The sequence below is a fragment of the Temnothorax longispinosus genome, chromosome 8 (assembly GCF_030848805.1).
Source record: "Temnothorax longispinosus isolate EJ_2023e chromosome 8, Tlon_JGU_v1, whole genome shotgun sequence".
NCBI classification, from domain to species: Eukaryota; Metazoa; Arthropoda; class Insecta; order Hymenoptera; family Formicidae; genus Temnothorax; species Temnothorax longispinosus.
The window spans coordinates 6,567,704-6,585,123 of NC_092365.1; the positions used below are offsets into that span (position 1 = coordinate 6,567,704).

The window sequence follows — 17,420 nt, forward strand, 5'->3', positions numbered from 1 at the left end:
TTAAATATGTGATTTGTTTTTTAGATGTTGGGCGTGCCCAAGCTAGTCATGATTTCCGAACGTAAGCGCATACGATACGCCTATATGTTAATTGTGTAAGACGAAATTCGCCGAGAGGTATATATCACTTTTTATCTCCCTTAATTTTAAATTTGCTACAGCGGCAGGGAGCAACGAGAGCATTTCAAAATAGAACACGAGTGAAATTAATTAATTCTACCGTCGAAGCAAGTTTAACTAAAATATTCATGCACATAAATAAGATATAAGAGAAGAATCTCCATCTTGTTTTCGATTTATGAATAAATTTACTCCGGAAATATTTTAATAAAATATAGTTAATAAATTAAAAACTGCAGTAAAAAGATATGGAAAACAAATTAATCTTGAAAGAAACCATTTTAGGAGCAATTATTTTTATAGAAATATACAAGTGCAAATCTGGAAATACGCAGGTCGCTCGGAGTATATAAAAAGCGCGTTAAAATCTTTGGTGTGACAAAAGTGTCATGTACGCGACATGCGCGAGAGCGCATAAATCTCGACGTTGACACGTATATAGGTATGCCGCACCATGCATTTCCGACCATTGTCGCATCCGCGCTTCCCGGTTTTCTCTCCTCGGAACGAGCGGCGCTTCCTCGCCGCGTAATTGGGAAGTTTCCGAGAGGCTCGTTCGTACGTTCAATGATCGGTCGATCGATCGATACCGCCGTCGCGGTAGCGTCGCGGCACCGCGGTCTGCGCAAGAACCTTGGAATTCCGCAAATTCCTGCGGTACTGTTTGACGCACCCTGCGTATATACGCTTTACACACGAACACGAGAGAGAGAGAAAGAGAACTTCTTTCGACACTACGCGCAGATCCTCCAGGGTCAATGGCGTAGGCCGTAGACGAAGGAAAAGGCTTCTTTAACTCCGAACACACTTATAGCCGGATTTCACCGCGGAAAAACACTGCGGAAAAGATGATTTATGCCGTCTCGTTCCTTCTTATCGAACCAAACGATGTAGATAAGAATCCACTGATCAAGCATTGCGCCATCCAATGCTCACTAATTTATCTGATACGGATTTTGAGGCTGACGCACAAAGCAAATACATGACGCGTCTTTTATGAGTCAACTACTTACTTATTCTTTGTGCGATGTGTAACAATGTACAATTTTCGTATCGCCAAATGCGCAAAATATAAGCGATTAATTTCAAGGCTTCCACTTACGCTATTGACACGGGGGATACATATATAGTCGCGGCCACGCACCGTACTGTCGGGGCACAGAGAGAGCCCGCGCGCGTGTACACATATCTTTAATATCTTCGCGGCGAATCGACATTCATTAGGATGCATTGGCATTCTTTCTGGCGATACGTACTCAGGGAAGGGACGAACGGATAATGGTAGAATCTCTTCCTCGTGCGGCCTTAACGACCAAGAAGGCCTACTATCCCGCGCATCCCTAACGTCCCGCATTGTACTTCCGCCGATTAGCTACGAACAACGACTAATAGCTCAAGTTATCATTTTGCCAGCGTACATCCGCATAAATCAGATTGCTGTTCCTGATAAATTATAGCCTCGCAAGTATAGAATTAATCAAGCCGGGATCTTAAGAATAAAAGTTACACAAGATATACAAGACTTATTTAGAATTATAACGATTAAGAAGTAATTACGAGAGGGAAATATTAATTAAAATTGTGTGTCGGTGTATCTATTATTGTGCATAATATACAAATTACACGACATTGCATTCAACTGTAAATACAACTCGCAAAAAATAATCACTCGCGGCTCCAAGTATAGATCCCATGAAACGCGTGATTTTTATCGGTCCGCGCGTAACAAATCGTCGGTATGCAGAAATAAATCGATTCATCGCGTTCGTATATGCGGTGCAGCAACAAGAAGAAGTGCTGCTGCATCGGATGACGTCAGCAGTGACGATTGATTAGGCGGAAATAAGCACGGAGGAGCCCATATAACCCCGCATTAGCCTAATGACCGCGAACGCAGGTGATCCGGTGATCTACGATCGATGCGCCTTCTTCTCCCTTTTCCTTCCCTCTCGCATTCGAGCAACGAGGTATCCGCGGTGGATCCTATGGATAATCGCCACGGGATCACGGTCACGGATCCTGAGCTCGCGCTCGCGCTCGCTCGCGTTCGTCGTATACGCGTGTTTCGCGAGATAACAAGTTGCTCGCGCGCTCTCGTATCGCTGGACGAGCGCGCTCTCTCGCGAGGCGCGTACATACGCGCCTGTTTATTCAAAGTAAAAGGGGAAGAGGGGGGAGGGGAGGGAGAGAAGAGAGACTCGGGCCGATAAGGTAATTTATATTCCGCGTTAAATACACACCGAGCCGTTTTCTTCAGGCCGCTGGTCTAGTAAACGGAGTAATGACGTTGCTTGATAAAGAACCTTAATCAAGCCCGCGGATGATAAAGCGGGCCTAACGAAGATGTAAGCCCGGCGATTAACCGCCCCGTTGGAAAATCCTAGCTGTCGGTTATCGAGATATTGATGCGCGTTTCATTGCGTCTGCTGGGGAGTGTGTATTTGTTTTTCCTGTGCGTTTGTCTGTCACGCGATGATCGAGAACGCGCGTTCCGAAGCTTCCATATTCTGAAATTATTTACCCATAACGCAAATCCCTCCTGAGATACTTAGAAAATTGATATTTATGATTATGATAATTTTGACAAACTTGAATTTATATACATTCTATGATCTTCTTACAAAATTTAGGATGCAATATAAACTTTTACTTTATAAGTTATGCTAATGTACTACGATATGACATTTTAGTACATTTAGATATATGTTAAGTAAGCCGTAGATACAACGTGCAGTATTGTTAATTCAGAAGTATATTAGCTGCAATGTGTATTAGAACAAACGCGAAGTCACGCCGGCAGCTTTTGCAGGCGATCGATTAATAAATTAAATGCCCGTAACATCTCTCAACATATTTCACGATTATCTATGCCATTTATATGCCGTGCCACTTATCATTCCTTCTCTCAATGACGCGAATAAAACAAATTTCCACGTGTATCGCTTTAAAAACAACGATCGGTCACGGTCTTCCACGACTTGCACGCGTCGAATTCAAGCCGCGAGCTATTTAAAGACAATGTAATTGTGGCTGCAAATGCGCGATACGTAATGCAAATGTCGAGCCGAAATTGATAAGCGTACAGGCTTGCGAAACAGCTTCCGAAAGAAACAAAATAGGAGAGAAATTCAATTAAGGGTGGCGCGCACGAGCGACGGACAGCTAAATCAGGCATCAGCTAAATGTAAAAGCGAGAGCTTGGTGGAGACTGCGTTATTTCGCGTTACGAAAAACGGACGACGAATCGATAAGCGAGCAATTAATCGGTATTGGATCCAGTTGAATTAGCATTTAAAGGACCTGACGCCTTTTAAGACCAGGGGCTAAACGCAAAACGGCATGGGAATTCATTAAAGGCAGAATTAATAACTCCACCGTCCGTCCGTCCATCAGTCTAATATGACTCTGTCTTTTACATCCCAGCCCCTTAGGCAGGGCTAAAGTCTCTTGCGGGGCGAAAGAACGCGCCCGTTCCATCTTCTACACCTCTTCGTTCTCTTACCTCTCCTTCCTACCGTGCCTCTTCCTCTCGGATCTCGGAGGAGAAATCAGATTCCCTCCGTCTATCTCTGCATTCATCCCGCCGACGTGGACCATTATTATCGCTCCGCGTGTATTCGCGGAGCGATTTAGCAATACAAATCGATACGGAAGACACGATTCATAATCTTCTTTTTCGGATAGCAGCACAAAAGCCGCTCTTGAAATATTGTCATGGCAAACCAATTAACTTTCAACGCTTTACACGCTAAATATCTCAGAAGCAGAGATTGAAACTAATGGAAGTTCTTTTTCATATTCTACTTCTTTTTTTATATCGCTTGTTTCCACTTTTTACTTAGATGAAAAGCGAAAGTGCAAATTCGTACTGTGTATTTTTTGTTTACTGAATTTCCACGCAAATTCAACGACTTTTAAGTACTCATGTATGTACATACATACGATTTATCCAAATTACATTCGAATTGGATATTCACGATACGGAGTGGTTTAACGGCTCTGCTGTTCATTATATACGTATTTATTTGCGCAGGAAATAAATAATAAATGTTTCACTTTTATTAATCATATAAATACTATTTAAAAATCTATCGTGCCATCAAATTTTTATTTGCGCAAATTGTCTGTCGGAAGTGCGACTTCCGAACGTCTACGTCGACCGTGCTACATAATCGTCGATCGCACCTTAAGGCTCTAATATATTTATCGTTACTACAGAATCTCATTTCAAAAGCGTCAGCTAAGATACTTCGAATGAAACGTTACATTTTAATTTGATTAGAAGTCAATTTCAGAGGTTAAACTCGGTGGAGAGAAGGAACGATATAAATTCACACAAGGGGCGCATCATACAATCGTCACGAAAATAAATGATTAATTCTGCAAATACAAATGGAAAAATAATAATTTATTCGCCGTACAATAGCTCCGTTGTCGTTGGAGTTTTTTATGTTATAAAATGTAATTATATATGTAAATTAAACTGTACGAAAGTGTTTCAACTGATTTTTCTGACAGAAACGGCATTATATGTATATGGGTTAAATCGCAAATGAAATAACGCACATGCAGTTTGTAACGTACGTTGCAAGTTCACGTTCGCGAATTATAACGCATTCCACGCATTGTACTCTCGAACGATCTATAATAACGCTACGATCTGTATCGCATCTAAATGTTCTCTCTTTCTCTTTATCTCTTTCTCTCTCTCTCTCTCTCTCTCTCTCTCTCGAATACGGAATTCAAATGCAATTAGAAAGAAAACGGCGCGGCGCGACCGGCAAGCAGGCAGTTATACGAACAATGCTCGATTTATATGTTAGGCGATCAAAGCACGAGCAACTTTCTAGTCGCGTGTTGCCAAGTAGCTAGTAAATCGCTCACGGCGTTCCGCACCTAACAACTATAACGTAGACTGTATGCAATAACAAACAACGGTAACCCAGAAAGTTAGAAAAAGCGAACGCTTATCTTCGACCGCTCGTGCGCAATGCATATTTCTGTACGAAAGACTATACTTCAAGAAAACAAGACGGAGAATAATAGAAGTATCGTTCTCCGTTTCGTACATAATACGTCTTACATTCCTATTATCGATCGACCTTACTTTGCAACAATGCAAGGCTTTTCTTATTATCTTTTCAATAATTATGTTCGAGAGTTATTATAAGATATTAAGGAAGGAAATATTTGTATTACTAAAATAAGTTTACTGAAAAAAAAATCATTATTTGCAAGAAAATATATTTTTTTGAAATTAGTTTCCTTAATTCAAAGAAGTATAGATTCGAGAAAATATTTTAAACTCAGAAAAATGTTTTCTTAAATCTACTCAATACTTCTTTAAATTATAAGGAAACTAAATTCAAAGAAATCTATTTTCTTGCAAATAATAAATTTTTTCAGTATAATAAAATAAAATAAAGTTTTATATTGACACCTTAAGAATAAATTACAAAATAAGAACTCGGCAAAACACACATACACAACGGCTGCGAAACTTTTTGCTCGCACGAGACGCGGGCTAATTAGCGTAATTCAGACTACGTTTCGCAAAGGGAGAGCGCTTACTCGCTGCCCTCGCTGCTACGTTTTTTCTGTTGGTCATGTCGCCGTCGCGCACACCACCACCTACGCTCGACAGTCGACACGATCGCTTGCAAACAAGCCAATTTCGCGTAACGAGCGCCGACGAGGAGGAAAGTCTCGCCTCGAAGAAGGAAAATAAAGAATGCGAAAGAGCCGCGTCGTTGGCGTCTTTACGTTGGTGTCGCTGAAACGATTTCATATCGAGCGATGCCCGATCGACGCCGGAGCGGTTGCGGATCCTAAATAATGATAATAACAACGAGCAAGACGCTTGCATTATGCCGCGGCCGAGGGAGCCCGGGAGGCCCTAAGGTCCGAAGTGCAGAGAAATCGCGTTCGTATTTCCCTCGTGTACTGGCGGACGTAAAACCGGCGAATTGGCTAATAAATAAAAAGTACTTGACTTCCGTCAAAGGGGAAGACGTACTCTCGGCGAGCGAGGAGGCGTTAAAGTTTTATGACGACGCGAGGCCGAGAAACATCGCGCCGTACCAATTTCGACATTGGCTCGACTTGACTTGTACACGAAAGTCAAGTCTGGTACACGCACGCAAGCGAAAAGTCAAGTCTGGTTCGTCTCCCTGTAATGGCCGAGCGAAATGTTTAACCCGTACGACTTCTCACGAGGTTCTTGACGCGGTCCGCGTATATGTTTATTTATCTATAAAACGAAACTCGTTTGCTTACGCCACATATATACCTTACTGCATCCCGTCCACGTGCGTTTATCGTAAATCCGTCTCACTCTGTTCTCTCTCTCTCTCTCTCTCTCTCTCTCTCTCTCTCTCTCTCTTCCTCTCTAGCGAAAAAACAGTTACATGTGCAGCCATCGCGCCATTAAAAAAATAATTTTTATCTAATTTTTTTGTTTCTCTGATAAAATGTCAAGTAGCTAATAATTTCTTAGCTTTGTCTGAAATTTTGAATACAATTATCACTACAATTGTGAGGCTCAATATTGCAACCGGAATTGTACGAAAAGTTAATTGCATTGAAAAATTGTACGTATTGAAATGTTGAACTTGGCGCCTTCGACGCGATTATTGCACATTATTCGAGAACATTTACATTCGGCCGTATGATATATGCGCGATTGTTCGAAAGATAATTCGATACCGGACATGATGTGTAATGAAATAAGATACCTCAACGTTACATCCGTAACGTCCATCGCGCTCGCGCGCGCACGGATGGAGACTTTTGCAATCAGTCCGGATACCCTCGTGGGTCGAAATTGACTTCGCCATCGCGTTAATCGCGTCTCGATCTATCGAGTACTCTCCCTTGTTCCGGACTCGAATCTATCGGACGGATCGAGAGACGCGAGAGAAGAGGCCCGAGCACGAGAAATCGCCGCTCGTAAATCACCGAGTCACCCTGTGTGTATATTCCTGCACGAGCAGACTCACCGGAGTCACTTATTTTTTTTTCTCCTCCGCACGTGGTGTTACTAGCACTCGAGACGAAAATAAAAAAGCAAGTGGTAACCTGGCCGGAAACGTATACTTTTTCATTGCACGACGATATTTTAGTTTCAGGATATATATTTTCGACGAAACATTTACATGATACTCTGTATAAAATTAAAACGGTTGTATTTAAATATATATTAATATTGTGAATAAGTGATAAGAATATTATTATAATTTAATAATTTTAGTATTTTAATAATTAAAATTGATACAGTTTTCATACATGATACATACATATTCATTACTATTATCGTTTAGCCTTCAATTAAAAACGTTGACGTTGAATTTTCGAAAGAAAAAGTTTAACCATCGGTATGTCGCAGGATACTTGTCGCGCAATTTTCCACGGTAAAAGTTAAACACTGACAGTGACGATGCATACCAAATGATATAGTTGGCTTACCGGCAGCGCGTTAATAATTACGAGCCTCGAAGCGTGTCTAATGCTGGCCGACCTGCTTTAGATCGGCAAGCGCAAAGTCGAAATAATCGACTTTCGTCGATATAAACTATGCGTTTCCGTGGCGATCGGAGATGTAGGCCGTTTTTGCGGCGCTGTGCGTGAAAGTAATTAGGTGTTTCAACGGGTACCTCCGGTTAGAACGAGTATCTGACACGCGGTTTTAATACAAGCAAGGCGATTTTCCAAGACGGCCGACCTTGACCACGATGCTCTAATATGACTTATTTGATTTACATAGTACTCGCTTGTAAATATAATGATGGCCAATCATAATCGCATACTTCTCTGAGGTATGCTAACAATGTGCATTATCAGAACGAACGCGCGGCCCCGCGGGAAATAAGGGTGGAATAAATTAAGTATCATTTGTTTATTAAGTATACATTTCATTTACTTGTTTCTTTTTCAACACGTTACATTTTTTTTAGAGTAACATAACAACAAGTAACATACGACATACGCGTGTTCTTTTTTATTTTGATCATTAAAAGGGGTTATACGCAGTCAGGAGGCCGAAAAAAAGCGAATTTTTGACAATTTTTTTTGAAAAATCATAAGCATATATTTGTACAGAAGTTTTGTATTTGAAACAGTAACATTTGAAGAACATTCAGTAATTTTTTCGTGTAAAAATATTCATTTATAAGGAAGTTACAGCCGATGTCCGGGAAGCACTTTTTGAAAAGTACTTTTGCGGTGAGCACTGCCGTTTGGAACCAGGTTATCTAAAATAAAAAAACCAAAAAGATTTCGTTAGTATATTAGTTTATCTAGTGGTTAATCGATGGAATTTCCGAAATATTAAGTTAAAACAAAATGGCGGGTGTCTAAAGTTAGAGTCTTGATTTTTGCGAAAAAAACCGGACATTTTTCGTTCATCAAAACGAAAGTATACATAGGAAAAAAAATCCTTCGATTAAACACTAGATTTTTATATCTAAAAAAAGCACAAAAAATTTCAGAAAGATTGATGCAGTAGTTTTTGAGATATCTTGCTCACCGACTTTGAAAACGTAGTTTCGAGAAAAACGCGTTTAAAGTTTCAAAAGCTGATTACACGTAATTAAAACATTTATTTTTTAACTTACACAGAGTCATCTATTCCAGGCCCATACAGAAAGTCTTCAGCTGTAGCTGCTGCCTCTAAAACGTCAATCTGCTTTTGCCTACAAAGCATTCTTCCCTCCCGGGTGTTCTCTTGCGCTCTCTTGTTGGAGATGTTTATGCGTTCCGCATCTTCTTTCTTCGCAAATTCATGGGCGTTTCGGCCGATACTCACTCCCACTGAGTACATCGTCGATAATAGTGCACTTGTACCTTCATTAAATACGCAGGCAGCGATGTGTGCAGCTAAATTGACAATAATTGAGCCACTTGGAACAATTTTTGGGCTGATTTTCCAGATAAGTTGGTTGTAGCTCTCGTTATTGTTTTGAGTAAAACCGCCTACACATCTTGTCAATAAAGTATCTTTACTCAAATCTTCATAAATAGGTTTTATTGCGCTCAAAACATCATCGTTGTCCCTAACGCAGCTGCCGCTATATATCTAACCTAACCCGCGCGAGCGTTCCGACGGGCGTCTACATAAAAGCCTATAACTTTGTGAATTTTTATCCGATCAACTTTAAACTTTCAGGGAATATTTATAAGATGATATAATTTCAGAAAATGTCTTTTCTAAAAAATCGATTTTTTTGACATTTATGACTGCGTATAACCCCTTAATCAACAACGATAAAAAACGTATCGCTACGTGCACAACCGTGCCATTAATAAACTCGTCCCACCTTACGATGATGATCAAAAAATTCCGGGGAACGATATTACGTTATTAAGGCGCGCATGCGTCGGCGAAGAGGCTACTATATCGGAAAAGCACGCCTCGCGGTCCCGCATGATCATTTATTACGCACCAAACGGACCGAATGCGCGCGCGCGCTTCTTTGACGGCGCGAATCGACGGGGAGAGAGAGAAAGAGAGGAGGCGTAACGAACGCGTGTTAATTATCTTTCACGGATTACACGATCGGGTACACGCGCCGGAAGTCACGCGAGCCGCCGCCGCGTGTATTGGTATCTACCGAGAAATAAACGAGAGGACGCGGACGAAACCGGGACGAAATGAGACATAAGCGGATTCCATGCTCGAAACGAGTTTGCTCAGGTCCGCTGGGGTCCCCGGCGATTTAATCAATCCTCGTGTAGTCGGTCATGGCCGATAAGATTATTACAATCGTTCATACAGATGTGCACTGTCGGATTAACAATTTTAATGCTATACGGAAGATAAATACAATTATGATACGCGCCGAATCACATTGTTAGCGATATTACATCGCGTTACATGTACAATTACTATAGAAACAATCAGAGTCCCATTAATTAATACTAATATTAATAAATAAATAATTATATCGAATAAATTACAATCCTATTAAGAATTAAATGGAAGTAAAATCCCAATAGGTAGGAGAAAATCGCTCCATCAAAATTAATACAATCAATACAAGTTATTCGTCCGAATGCCGAATATGCCGAATAGTACGAACCTCGGTACGAACAGAAAATGTGATGTAACCTCTATCGATTTATCTTGCTTGAAGCCGTTCATCTATACTCAGCTGTATTCCTCGAATGTAGAATGGATTATTAACTAACGCTATAAAGACGCCTTTCAATAGTCCTTAATGGCTATCTCCGTGTGTTGCGCTGCGCCACTACATCTTTACGATATCGCAATCTTCGACAGGCGGAATATCTTCTCTCGAGAATCGTGACGGACAGACGACGCAGGAAAAACCACTACGGCACATCACACCAGGTCAGAAAAATATCGGATACAGCGGAGAGTTCTCCACCAGAGGAGGAGAAGCCTTCGCATTCCTGGACATCGTGAAAACTGGTGATATGCGCCGTCGCGGTGATTCCTACGTCGAAAAAAAATCACCAGCGAGAAAATTCGGGAACACCTTTCTCGGGATGCGCACCTTTCCGTAGCTCCCCGTATTCGACCGCGGAAATGAAATGAAAAACAACGTGAGAATTAGAGACCCGTTTCTTTCCTCTAAAGCATTTTATGAAACTACAAGCAGCGGATCGTGTCCACTTTGGCGTGAGGAAAAAGCATAGCGTGTAAAGAAAGAAAAAGTAGAAAGCGTAGTTTTGCTGCATAAATGTCGTCTGTGAAGACAGACGATTCCGCAAGAAAAAAATTGAAAATGATAAAACGCGAAATGAGAGAGAGAGAAGCTGAAGACAAAGAAGGTTCTACAATACGTTTAGACTCGGAAAAAAATGTTAGTGCTTCGCAACGAGAGAAGTTGTTAGCGATAAGGCGGAGACCGCTAGTGCTGATAAAAGTAAGTCGCGCTGCCGACAGTGCGGTTCTCGATGAAATCGGAGTGCAAAAAGGGAGAAAGCAAAATAGAATCGCGCGAGTGATTTGCGTTCTGTGACGTACAGTGGCGAGTTCGCTGAGCAAAAACGGGACTTAATTGCGGTACATGATGCGGAAAAAAAGAGAGATAAAATTTGTTTATTGCGAGAAACTCTCGAGCGATGTGTGTGCGAAGAAAGAAAAGCCAAGCGCGAAACGCCCGGCGTCTTTAAAATGTCAAAATAAATTTAGCGGAACGGATAACATCAGCGGTACATTTACGCGAGATTATTTATCAAGTTTCTACGATCTACAAGCTCACAATACTTTTATTGTCTTATATAATCGTTAACACGCCAATAAAATTCTACTTGTAATCGAATGAGCGTTGAACTTCGCGATTTTTACGACACCGATCACAATCCCCGTTCATCTTTGGCCGTGTGTTTATTACCGACTGATGCGCGCAAAAATGTTACAAGGCCAACGTAACGGAGCGACGTGATTAGGCCATGGAAAAATGCATAATCGAATGAATTCGAAAGTATACAACTAATTAGATTTGCAGCCGTACGCGTCGGCGATTGCGGTTTACTTAATGTATTATATCTCCGTGTATGCGTTGCCGCACGCACCACCGTATAAAATGTAACGAGAGGTAACGTGCAATCTCTCCAGTAATAAGTACGGCCGGCATGCTTGTGCTTGGCCTGATATGCAAACGCGCGCGCGCGCGAGCTCCCACCATTCCATATCGACACATCGAAATCGTCACGATTGATAAAACACGACAGCGAAAGAGCGTTCTCTCTATCGGAAGCAGGTAGATAGAGAGTATATGTCATATTTATAGCGCACCTTAAGATTATCCAGTTGCAAGTTCAATGAATGATAAGCCGCTCGTTTCCGAGCACTATCGCGTCGCTGCATAACACATACTGATAGACTGGAAAATGGTCATTTATCTACGAGATAATCCGGCTTTCGTGAGAACGTTACGTGACTCCTTGCCCCTGCAACTATCCACTTGAATATCTCATGTCCCGGGGGATACAGAGAGAGATGAACGTGCGTTAAGAGTCTGCGCGGTAAGAAAATTCCGTACCGCGATCACGTCGACGAATAAAACCCTTCGCGCCCTGTAGACAAAGTAATTATTTCGGACATCGGTATATAGCCGCGCGTACGTCCGGGAAGCATGAATATGCATAGGCGAGCGTCATTTGTATGCGCTTAAGAGAATTTCGTTGCGTCGCGTCGTCGTGAAAACTGAAAGGAAGGATCCTTGGAGTTCCTTTCACGAAACGCCTATAAAATGCGCGGTCGCACGATCGTTTGTCTACCGAGCGTTACCCGAGCGTTCGCGCTCAGCTGACGGACGGAACGGGAGAAGCGGCGAGAGGAGATTTTCATAAAATAGTAACGGACCTTTCCCTTTTTCTCTATGGCGGAGAAAGGATCGTTCGCGCCGGCCCGAAGGTGCCGTTTGCGTTTCTCGATGACGGAATCACTTTCTTTTCGGTGGAAATCACGCGTGCGATTCAGATGCGCGTTTCGTATGCGCGCGATCGTACAACGGGAGAGTTCGCGAGCTACCGCGAAAGAATTCCTCGCGATCGAATATCGCTTAGAGGCTTAAAATCTGACCGGCCCCGATTTCTTACGCGTGCGTTAAAAGTTTGCGCGCCGCTTAACGATCGTAAATTAGAGGAACGCAAGTTTTACACATCGACGGAAAATAGCGTGAGAAGAGTTTCTCCTTGAAACCGAGCGACGCAGCGAGAGGCACCGATCGTAATTTTCGTACTGCACGACGATGTTTTTATTGCGGCTTAAGAGCTTGCGCAACTCTTGCAAAACTCTTTGACGCTTTTTTTTTACGACGCGATCTTTTATAGCGACGAGAATTTGAAATCTGTCGCGTATGCCAATCTTCGCGCTTTGCGAGTGCAGACGCGGGTGTGATGCAATTTCCTTCCTGGCGGCGCGAGGTACAACGACGAGCCACACTCATGTGCGCGGAGATAAGGCCGCATATCCTATCGACCACGGAGCACACCGACACGGGGCGTCGTAAAAATATCGCTCTCGCACATACAGATGAAAGAAAATATGTGTCGCGTACTTGACTTGACGAGCCGACAAAATGCGTGTGTATATTTTCGACACGTCGCTTCGACCTACGTTACGTGCTTGTCAAAGGCGGCATTAACGACAATGATTTATTTGATAGAGCACTCCAGTGATGGCTCCGAAAACGAGAATATACAGCGCGTCGGTCTGTCGTAAATGTTTAGCGATTCGATAATAAAGGGAAGATACTCTCGCGACGCGGTGCATAAGGGATAAAACGACGGAGGATAAAACCGATGGAAGTTAGCGAAGCTCTTGCCGAGGAACGCGAAACAATTCCCATCGGAAAGGCCGTGCTATCGAATGATTTATAAATGACACTGTTCCGCTTCACGACTTCTCGGCTTTTCGTCTCGATATTTTTGCCCGGTACCATCGCGCGGCGCGGCTTACAATACGATCGTTTCTTCCGATCCGACATTCAATCACGAACGATCCGATCTCAGCTTCTTAGAAGCCATTTCGTTCGTTCACCTTGCGACAATACGGGACAAAAAGCGGCGAAAGAGAACGAGAATGTACGTGCGTTCGGTTCTTTGCGTTACATGCATAATGCGGTATACTGTAAGCCCTCATAAAATATTAAACACACAGAATATAATACAAGATATACTTGCTAAGCAAATTTTATCGTTATTTCCATTGACAATTTAACCGAATTATATAAAAACAATTTATTAAAGTACAATTTTTCACGAATAATAATCTAATCTCCATTCTTATTGATAAAAAAATGTTGAAAAATATATGCATGTAGCAAAATATATTTTATATCATATTTGCTCGTAAAAAGACATAAGCTTTTAGAACGTGGAAGTGGAATCAATCGGACTACATGCTGCGATTCGATCTATGGATCATCCCATCGCGTTGCCCGAAGGAAGTAAAATCGTTGGATCGGTATTTAACGGAGCCGTTATCGCCATTAAATATGGCTGAACGCATGTATTACAACTTCCAACATTTGTACGCGACGTGCGTAGATACTTTGCTTTGAGCCCATTGCACCCTCTATTGCTTCCTCGAACAGTTATCGATCGTAATATCGAAGTAATAATACCGATGTAATGTATCATGACGTCTTTTCAAAGAAGAAACCCCTACTTTGCGCTTAAATTGCACGAAGAAGTGTGGATGTTTCAATAAAACCGTAGACCGATCGCATTTTTGTCACGCAGTCGCGTAAGAATTTTAATGACGTGCAAATAGAAGTAAGATTACTTACGAATGCATTTACCGCTCGTAGCTCAAGGTGAAACGTTATAGCTGATGAATTCCGACAACTAATTATCCCATGATGCCTCGTTAGTTTTAAGAGTCATGCGAGAATCCGAGATGATTTTTCCGTTAGGATGACGAAGTAAAATAGAGAGAGACGAGTGTAAGAATATCGAAAGAAAGTATTATTAGATTTATAAAGATTTGCAAAGCTGATGCGAAGCGATTATAATCATTCCGCAAGCAGACAGAAAAGTGACAGGAAAAAAAGAAAACATGAGGAATTATTAAAAATCAATAGAGATAGAAAATATAGCTAGCAAATAACAATTAAATTATATATTAATTCAAACATGAATAAATCTTAATTAACCCGAGAACGGGCGCTTGGAGCTACTTAAACACCCCAACGGCGAAAAAATAAAGCTCACATTACACTAATTTTTATGTGCTTCTTTGGTTTTTAAGTATTTTTTTTGTTTCTTCTTAATTTTCTCGGAAAATGTTAAGTAAATCTATATACATTATCCTCAAATACTGATAAATTATAAAACAAACAAAAATATGTAATATATAATTAATAACACCGATTTTAATTGGGGCGTAAAAGTAGGTGACCGTTTATGCACAAAAAAACGAGGCGCACGTTCTCGGGTTAATGTGTGGTTTTCTGTAAAGTTTACCGAAGTGAAATAACTCTTAAAGAGGACTCCATATTTTCGAGAAGACTTGCAAATTTGCTTCTATCCATAGTGACGAATGGTTTCTCTTTCGTTGGATTTTGATCGATCGCACGAGCGACTTCGTCTGACGACCACGGCAGAGACACGATACCCTGGGCAGACGTGGAAACCGCACTTTCTTTGTCGCACTACTGGTCAAGTGATTACCAAGAACGAAGTTCGAGCCTGTTAACGATCAATTAAGAAAAAGAAAGTTAATCAGTGACAGTACATAATAATACTGACAGAAAGTACGGTAGATTCGAAGCTTTCTTCAACCAAATATAGATACCTGAAATCTGACGACAGAAGATCCTCCTATCACCGACTAATCCGGGAAGTGAGAGATCGCTAAGGCATCCGAATTAATCACTCCCCAACCGCGATTACCAATACATTCGATGACGAAATATTGAAGCGAAGAGAGCTGGCATGAAGAACGAACCATCACGCTCGAGAAGAGAAACCGAACTGAGACTACGGAACGTTTGCGCTCGACGATTTTCGTTCGTGTTGAATTGCCGTCGAGATCGTCTTTGGTTTCAAGTCGCAACGGCCAACATTGTTGCTGTCGTCGGCGTCGAGCGTCGTCAGCATCGTTACTGATCCGATAAGAGTAACGGCAACGTGCCTTAAGGCCTACTTAGAATGACACTCAAACTATCATGCGAGAATAGTTTACATACGATTGGAGATGTGATTTCTTATCGTAATTTCTTACACTGATAAACTCTGTGTATTATTTTAATTTAAAACTTTCACGCGGATTTTAATAATCATGAAATGTTTATGATTTAATACGAATTGTATTAATCTTTTCGAAGAACGTCGTATCGCAAAAATCAGTAATGTCTTTAGATAATATAATAGATAGAACAGTACGAAAAAAAAAACTTTTCATCTAAATGGGTCTTTATATTCTTTACCACGAATGAAAAAAGATACAAATAGTAGTAGAAGAGAAGCGAGAACGAAACCCAGCAACCTGATATTCGGCCTCGTAGCAGCAAACGTAAGCACGTTTAGTCTAACATGGACAGAAATGGAGCGAGTGGCAGAACGACGAAGACGAGGTAATATTTATGTTCATATATGTCTAGTATATATAGAGAGGCCAAGGTTTACGGTAAACTACTTCTAAGCTATCTATGGAAAAACCCAAGTTCGATCTTATATTCTCAGAAAATTAGTAAGGCTATTATAGTAGAAAGGACATGCAGCTCTTGTTCATTCAAGAATAATCAAACTTTCGCCTTTAGCAAAACTTGGATTATTCCGGAAGATAAAGGAATAAAACGAAGTACGTCATTACGATCGCTAATGACAAATCGGAAAGGTAAAAATTCCAGGAGTATAAATCTCGAAGGCAGAAACGTCAAAATTACACAAAGTCCCTTCGAAAGCGGAACAGGAGAATTATCGCGTCGTATGTCATGCTCCCGCGACCACCCGCGAATAACCCACCGAAGGTTGCCTTTCTTCGACAGTAATAATCGACATTCACCCGAGTCAAGAGCGGCCGTTTCGCTCGATATTTCAGCGCACGCACACGTCGGCGTCGGCGGTCCTGTGAGTCCTGCCGATCGCGAGAGGCGAATATCCCGCGCGCGAGCGCGCGGGGGCAGACAAGGAAAAGGGACTCGTGAGAACCGAACAACACGGTCGCTTAATTGCGTCGAAACGCGCAAATATTACCGTATTACGTGCACGTTTAATACGCCAATGAGCGCACACACCCGTAAACGCACCCACACCGCGAGACGTCGCACACCCACGCGAGCTCGTTCTCTCCCGATGTGTTCCGGGGCGCTAATTACAAACGAGATACGCTCGCAGACTCTCGTACGCGCCCCGGTCGATCTCCGTTCCGCGGCCTGGCCCCGGTCGCATTACGTATATTACGTGAGGCTTTACAAGTGTGTACGTTATGCGATGATAGCCATATATACTAACCGCGCCGCAACCCCGGGATCGGTTACGATCCTCCTGTAACAGGGGCGTGGCATCCACGCCGATGGATGTACGCGTAATGCATGCGGCACGTACACCCGCCCGCGCCATGTGAAATTTATACAACCGACGTGTTTTCACTCCGGACTATAACGTCGGCCTTCTCTGCGGCCCGGCGCGGCCGCATAAATTCGCGCGCGGTTCGCACGAGATTTCGTTACGTGCTCGCGCGTTCTCAGAGTTCCGCGGCGCGCGAGAGTATGTCGGGTGTGTTTGCCAGAATTACAGTTGAGATAAATCAAACTGCATCGAAGTAATGCCGGAATAGGTCAGAGTAAACCAAAATGGCATTCAGCGTATAGATCTGATCAAAT

General features: G+C 42.1%; 1 protein-coding gene and 1 long non-coding RNA gene across 6 annotated transcripts in view; both read right to left on the minus strand.

Moving 5' to 3' along the window:
- The window catches only part of Prosap (SH3 and multiple ankyrin repeat domains prosap), a 127,908-nt gene that overhangs the window by 85,068 nt on the left and 25,420 nt on the right, over positions 1-17,420 (minus strand). The gene's annotated exons all lie outside the window — the stretch shown is intronic.
- Positions 8,974-16,406, minus strand: LOC139817892 (uncharacterized). The gene is made up of 4 exons (XR_011733326.1): positions 15,389-16,406; positions 15,058-15,282; positions 14,382-14,439; positions 8,974-8,994 (listed from the first exon to the last, which is right to left on the minus strand). It is a non-coding gene; the product is annotated as an uncharacterized lncRNA (long non-coding RNA).